Below are 7797 nucleotides of genomic sequence, written 5' to 3'. Positions count from 1 at the left end.
GTTTGTTTGTTTGTTTATTTGAGACAGATATCATGTAGCCCAGGCTGGCCTCGAATTTGCTATGTAGCCAACGATGACCTAAAATGTGTGGCCTTCTTGTCTCCACTCTACCAACTGAGCTATATCTTCAGTCTTCCTTTGATTTTTACCTAAATCAATTTTAAAAGTTGTCTACAATAAAGCGTTTTGTTTTTCTGAGAGAAGGTCTCGAGGAGCCCAGGCTGGCCTCAAGCTTACTATGCAGCTAAGAATAACCTTGAACCTGGCTCACCTCCTAAGTGTTGAGATTATAAATGACTGCTACCATACCTTGGGAAATAAAGAATCTAACATGGGCACAGTTTTGGCTGACAGATTGAGTGGACTAGGAGAGGAATCAGGTTGAGCGGCTTTCACCCTCCTGAAAGGATGGGAGAAAAGCCTGCGGATATATCTCAGAGATAGAGCACTTACTTAATAAAGCACTTAGAAGAGGCCTGATGAGCCCAATGCCTAGATCACTCTCTCTCTCTCTCTGGCCAGGGGCCTGTGCTAGCTTGTTGGAGGTATCCTTATTCAGGGGGACTCCTGTGTCTTCGCGGTGAGTCCTTCATAGTTCAGGCTTTGTAAACAGGATCCTGTGAGCTTGGATCCATTTCAACCCTTTCATTAATACTAGTAAGTTGGGAGGCAGAGGCAGGCAGATTTCTGAGTTCGAGGCCAGCCTGGTCTACAGAGTGAGTTCCAGGACAGCCAGGGCTACACAGAAAAACCCTGTCTCAAAAAACGAAAAAAAAAAAAAAAAAATACTAGTAAGTTTTGGTACAAGACCTATCTGGGTATCTTCACCAGGGTTGGAGGAAGAGATTGAGTTGCTATGGAGTGTGGTAGGTGCCTGGTAACTTTCGGTACTAGATGAGGGACTTTGAGCAAGAGTCTGCTGCCCCTCCCCTGACCCTGAGTCCAGTAGTGGGATGTTATATACTCATTTCCCGAGCAGTGAGATCTAAGCCCAGGATTCTACCTAAATTCCCAGCATGTAGGTCTGGCCTACCAGCCCTTCCTTTGCAGCCTGGCCTCTCAACTTGAACCCCTGGCATAATCAGGAGGCCCGGCTGCTTCAGGCACCCTCCAATCTCCAGTGTAATCAGGAGGCAGGTGGCTCAAAATCACTGAACTGTTAGAGGATCCAGGCGTGACAAGGCCTGATCAGGCTGCCTTTTAAGGACACGGGGCCTTCTGAGTTCTTTGGGGACAGGGATTCCAGGATCCTTCCTTCAGAGGGAACACAGCAAGAGCACAGTGTTGAAAGACCTGAGTCCCCTCTGCCCTCTGTGGAAGAGAATTAGTTTATCCTGGAGAGCAGCCTGTCTGCAAATAGGATGGGGAGAGTCTCTTAGCATCTGCATGAATTCGCAGCTCCAAGTTCCTAGGAGAAGTGGGAAGAATCCGATGGTTCTCTATTTACAGGCTGTTTGCTTGGCCCAGCATCCTGGCCCACCCAGTTAGCCTCATGTCTTTCTTTCCTGCAGCAGCCAGCCTGACCCCTGGAGTGTGACAACTGGGCTGGGGTAAGTGTTGGGGGCAACTCTCAATCCTCAGACTTCCAGTCCACATGAGGCTGGTACTAGCGCCCCCCTACTGGCGATATATGCTGATTTCTTGGGCTGGAGATCCCTTCAGGCATCAGCCAGCTGGGAACACCCACCTAGCTAGAAAACTCCACCTTGCTTTGAGAGACTAGCCTGCCTGGCTTTAGCCCTGAGGGTCCTTTTCTAAGGGAAATAACTGGCTCCGTTCAGGGCTGCTCACACATCTTCGAGTGGCTTCCAAGTTTTCTTACCCACCGCTTGTCACATGTACCTGCTTCACTTCTGGTTGTGTTGACTTCAGCGCTGTCTCTGTTTGCACTAGCTAAGCCTACATACAGCCTGAGGGTGAAATCTCTGAACTCGGAAAGCGTGAACCTAAAAGGCAACAAGTGTCGGGTGGGGAAATGAGGGAGGGACAGAAGCTAGTCCAGGCTTCTCAGCTGGGGGAGCTCTATTGTTCAACACAGCCCCACCCACCCACCTCTGGGTCCCTGCCTAGGGGCAGGGATGGGTGGAGAGACTTTCTCAGCTTCACGACAGACAGGTCTTAACCTGTTACACTGCTAATTTGTTTTTGAAGCCCAGCCCCGGAACGCTAATGCTTCACGGCTCCAAAAGGCTAAACACACAGTTCAACAGAGTGCAAGTCCACTGCTCCCTACCCGCTTGTAGCCCCTGATCCTTCATTTAATTTCTCAAGGAACGCCAGTGTCCACTGTGGAAGGAAGACACAGTCTTCCCAATTTCCCATACACCCATGACACCCATGACAGCTCATAGGGGGTGCATGGCAACTCTGAAGGGATTACTACCCCTCTGGTTTTTAGAGTGGGCAAGTTAAAGAAACCTCTGACAGTTACTGTGTGACAGCCTGGAGCAGTTCATACTTCCTGGCTCCTGGCCCAGACTCTTTGCCCCACTTCAGGGATCTTTCAGATCACAGAACAAATCAGGAAAGCAGAACCAGGCCTAAGGCACTGGGGCAGGGGCCAACACGTCCACTTCTGGTGTATGCATGTAACACAGGCTGGTGCAGAAACCTCCCTCCGAGCAAGTTCCATGGGCAACCTGAGGCTCTCTGTGTATTCCCACAGATCAGTGTGTGCAGAGGGGTGGGATGGAGCACTGACATCTGAACCCACCACCACCTTCCCTTTCACCCACAGCTGTAGGCCGGCCCTTGTAGCCCATAGCCTGTGTATGCCCTCTCATGGACAGGCTGTGGGAGCCACTGTGACCTGCAGTGGTAGGGGGGATGGGGGGGGGGCTTAAAAAATAAATAGAAAAGGTGCCAGCCATCATCACCACAGACTTAGGGTGTCTGGCTCTGCCAGCTGTGCCAGCCAGGCTCTTTGAGAAAGAAGGTTGCCATGAATCCCCTGTGAGCTGTCGTGGGTGTCCTGGGTATATGGGAAATTGGGAAGACTGTGTTTTCCACAGTGGACACTGGCATTCCTTGAGTAATTTAATAGAAGGATTAGGGGCTACAAGCAGGCACCCCCTTACACCTTGCCACCACCAAGTCCGCCTCCTTCTCTAGTGGCTCACCAGGATTTGAAGCTACACCTCATACTCCTGCCCACGTACTCTGGGAAGTACTCTTGGTTCCTTTACAGTGCCTCTGCCTCAGTTACCCTCCCCAGACAGGCCACCCCAACTGCATGCATGGTGATAGTCTGTTTATATACAGATCCATCCAAGTTCACAGCACAACATAGCTAGCTATAGATATGAGCAGGGGGGCTACATTCTGCAGACCTCTGACATTTCCTGAACAGAGTCATTTTAGGATAAGGGATGAGTCACCTGTCAGGTTTGGGATGTGCTGAGCCATCAAGATAGGAATCTCCAAGCTCCCTGGAACACTCTGCCTCCACTCTACCTACACATCCAACCAGGACTCTAGACAAAGGCAAATCTCCTTTAAGAACTTATTTAATTTCATACATGTAAACAAAGTACCTCAGTTTTTTTTTTTAAACATATATCTGATAGGTCAGAGGTGTAGCTCAGTGATATAGCACAAGTTTAGCAAGTACAAGGTTCTAGATTCAGTCCCCAGTGTACACAACACACACACACACACACACACACACACACACACACACACATTGGGGTTGAGTAGACTAAGACTATCATTTTAGACTTTTGCTCAACCCAAGTGCCCTGTAGGAAACACCTTCAGGATAAATTATCCCAACAAGAAGTAACGTAGAGAGAAATGATTTATTTAAGTTCACAGTTCTCTGTTCTAGTCCATCACCACAGAGAAGTTACAGCATCAGTAGCTACAGGGAGCTGATCACATCCTATCCACAGTCGAGAACAGAGAGGAGTAAGCACATCTGTGCTCGCTTGCTCTTACTTAGCTAAGCTTTCTTCTCGTATATAGTATAAGATGCCATTCCTAGGGATCTGTGCAACCCTTACTGGACTGTGTTTTCCCGCACCAGTTCAGACACTCAAGAGAAATCCTCAGGGGCCAACCTGATCTAGACAATTCCTCAGTTAATACTCTTCCCAGGAGAGTCTAGTTGTCAGAATTAACCACCACACTGGTCATCGTAACTACTCTTACATAGTTCCTATTCTTTCTCTCCCCTTGCACTAAATTAGTCCCTTATAGTCTTTCCCCAGCAAGCCAATCTTCATACAGTTGCCAGCAAAACCTTTTAAACACATATAAATTCACTGCCTTTCTGATCCTCCTCCAGTTCCACACAGCCTTCAGGATGGTGTCTGTCTCTTTATCCCTGCTCACAAGTCTCATCTTACCAGCCCCATGACTTCCCATGTTGCCTTAAACAACCCTACTCTCTCCCGCTCGACCTTGTTTTCCAGAGCCTGCTCTCTCATAGTGTGCTAGTGAATGCTTTTAGCCACTGGTTCTGTGTTTTAAATATATATCCATGATATGCTGTGTATCTATGTCCCTTGTGAAATTTCACTGGCATAAAAAATATAAAATTGTGCATAATTTACAATAATGTTGAAAATATCCAGTGTAGTTTAGGGTTTAGAATCAATTGCTCTACAGACGCCAGGCAGTGGTGCACAACTATAGTGCCAACACTGAGGGAAAAGATTACCACAAGTATGAGGCTGCCTGGGCTACATAATGAGATCCTGGCTAGCCTGCACTGTGTAACAAGACCCTACCCAAATAAAACAAAAATAACAATGTTCTATAATTTTTGCTAGCCCTTGTATCTGCAGCCAATCTCTGGTTGCAACTCAAGAGTTTGACAAAACCAAACATGAACAAATGCTAAATGATGGACCAATTCGACAGTTACTGATGACAGCAACTGAGTGTAGTTCAGTGAATGTTGGCTGAAGCTTTCATTTATATAAAAGAGGAATGAGTAGGGGACTCAACTGTGTCATGTGATGTTTTTCTGGAAGCTGACTTAGGAGAGGATATTTTGCTGAGAACAGACATGTGGTGTTTTTCTGGATGCTATCTGGTGAAAGGCATGTGATGTTTTGCTGGAGCAGATGCTTGAGAGGTCATGTGATGTTTGGAAAGAGTATAACCCAACAGACAGTGGCTGACACGCTGGCTTTGGTTCACCTTGCTTTCTTCTCTGATCTCCGATTGTGGTAACTTTGTAGAGAGAAACGCACCAAAGAACATCTGGTGGTGTTCCCGCAGCCGCTTTGCTGACTCAGTCAATGGGTGGAGCCTTGCAGTTTCTTCTGGATTGAGCTGCTGCTGCTGATTTGTGTTTGCTATTTTGCTAGCAGACAGGACTGCAGACAATAAAGATTGGAATCACCCCAAAGAAATACTTATAAACAGGTCCATATCCCCCTGCCCCTGTGTCCTATTAAGCCATCTTCTTCAACTTTTATGGTCAGTGGGCTATAAGGAAGGTTGAAGCATTTAAGAACCCTTATTAAAGTAGGTTTTGAAAAATATAAGCTTACAATTGTTGAAACTATAATAAATTTCTCAATGCTGTGACTCTTTTTTACATTTATTCCTTGTATGTATGTATGTATGTATATATGCATGCATATATGTATGGGGGTTATACATGTGCCTTGGTGTCCATAAGTCAGAGGACAAATCTTCCATTTTCTCCTTTCACTGCAGGGATTGAACAGAGGTTATTAGATTTGGCAATACGCACCATTAAACTGAGCCATTTTGCTAGTCTATAATTTTTTCTGTGACTACTTTTTTAATGTGTGTGTGTGTGGTGTGGTGTGTGTATGATTTTGTGATTTGTCCCACGGCACTTGTAGAGGTCAGAGAACAAGTTACTGGAGTTAGTTATTCCCCATTTGAGACCCAGGAATCAAATTCAACTTGTCTGGCTTGATAGTGAGCACCTTTTAGCTTTTTGGGGTTTTAGTTAGTTAGTTAGTTGTTAGTTATTTTGAATATGATTTTGCTATTCAATGCTAACTGGCCTGAAACTTGTTAAGCAGATGAAACTGGCCTTGAGCTATGGTTAGGCCATTCTACCTCTACCTTCTGAGTACTAGAACTACAAGTATGTGCCACAATACCTAGGGGGAAAAAGCCCTGTTTTGTCTCTTGAACCTCATCTTGACATTTTTTGTTTGTTTGGTTGGTTGGTTTTTGATGACTATATTTCTCTGTAGCCTCGAATTTACAGAGATCTGCCTGCCTCTGCCTCCTGAGTACCGGGATTAAAGGGGTGTGCCACCACCACCCAACATCTCGGGTTTTTTTTGAGTCTGGGTCTCATGTGACTCAGGTTGGCCTCAAACCTACTATGTAACCAAGGCTGGCTTTAAATTCCCAATCCATCTACCTCTGCTAGATAAGCACCACCACGGATTTCTAGCTTTGGAGATAGGGTTGGTGGCGTGTGTCACGCACGTGGCAGTCAGTCAGGGAACAACTTTAAGAACTCATTTCTCAACTTCCACCTTTATGTGGATTCCAGAAATGAAAAACAATCGGCTTGTCAGGATTTCGCAACAAGTCACCCATTGAGCCGTCTTGCCAGCCTCTTTCTGTTATTTTTTCTTTGTGTGTATTCATGATATTAAGGACTGAACCTAGGACCTAATTCATGCCAATATGCAAGTTCCCTACCACAAGGCTATCACCCAGCCCACTTTTTACTTATCTTGAGGCAACTTCTCACTAAATTGCCCACGTTGACCTTGTACTTGCTAACTCAGCAGTTCAAGCCGGTCTTGAACTACCCATCTTCCTGTCTCAGACTCCTGGGTCCCTGGAACTGCAGGCCTGTGTTAAGAGGCCCAGCAAATACCTTTCTTAGCTTACTGGCTGGATTTGACCTGCTAGGTGTGGTTTGACAACCCCTGGACCTCAATCAGCTTCGAGTGGCCTTTTTTGACTATCCATGTGATGTCACTGAACGAGGAGCTGGGGAGAGGCAGCCCTGCACAATATTATGTGCTCACTCCCCTTGAAGACACAGTAGATGCCAGTACTTTGAAGAACACAGATAATAGCAAAATGGAGAAATAATTAGCAAGCAACTATATATCACCTTTGTTTTTTAAATAATTTAGCTAATTACATGTTTGCATAAGTTAATTTCTTAAAGTAGGAAACATGCAGCCTTGCAGAGTTCTTGAAGACTTAACACATGGCTCCCTCTGAGCCTGCTGGCGTGTCTCCAGCACACAATGCACAGAGCTCTCCCTGGCAAATGCCAACTGGCTCTTCCAGCTCAGGATCCACAGAACCTGCCTCCCCTGGACTGGGTGTGACACCTTCAGTGGATTCCCACAGCTGTTTGGGCTTTCTTCCCTCTGTGGCCCACAGTCTGGGCTATTTCCATTGTTTTTCTTTGGCCAGCTTTCTTTTGGAGGAGGGATGAGCACAAGAACCCACAGTTTTCTTATTTCAGGATGCTTGGGAAAAGCATAGTTGGTGAAGAAGACCCTCGGTAAATTCTCGTAGAGTCGGTTAGGTAGCACTGAGGGGCAGAGGTATAGGTTCTGAGATTTGGAAAATAAGGTGGGAAAAGTCTGATGAGAGGGGCTTATCCCAGGGCCTCAGATGTCTGGGAAGGCAACGTCAGGACACCCCTGTTACTGTGAGGGCCTTTAGAAGGGTTAGCCTCATCAGGTTATCGGCATCCTTAAGTGGCACTGTGCTCTCAAGTCCAGGCACCCCCTTTTCACTCTGTTCAGCTAATGTCACAGATGTGTCTCCTGTCAGTGCCTGGGACTTCAGCGGAACCACATATAGGAGAGTCTCCAGGCTTTATAT

General features: G+C 46.4%; 1 long non-coding RNA gene across 1 annotated transcript; it reads left to right on the top strand.

Moving 5' to 3' along the window:
- Positions 1-1243: 1243 nt before the first annotated feature.
- On the top strand, positions 1244-5538 carry LOC143442245 (uncharacterized). Its single transcript, XR_013110259.1, has 2 exons — positions 1244-1550; positions 5187-5538. It is a non-coding gene; the product is annotated as an uncharacterized LOC143442245 (long non-coding RNA).
- The last annotated feature ends 2259 nt before the right edge of the window (positions 5539-7797 follow it).

Source organism: Arvicanthis niloticus, chromosome 5, assembly GCF_011762505.2.
Source record: "Arvicanthis niloticus isolate mArvNil1 chromosome 5, mArvNil1.pat.X, whole genome shotgun sequence".
In the NCBI taxonomy this organism is placed as follows: domain Eukaryota; kingdom Metazoa; phylum Chordata; class Mammalia; order Rodentia; family Muridae; genus Arvicanthis; species Arvicanthis niloticus.
The sequence above is the reverse complement of the archived record's forward strand: the minus strand, read 5'-3'. Positions and strand labels throughout refer to the sequence as shown.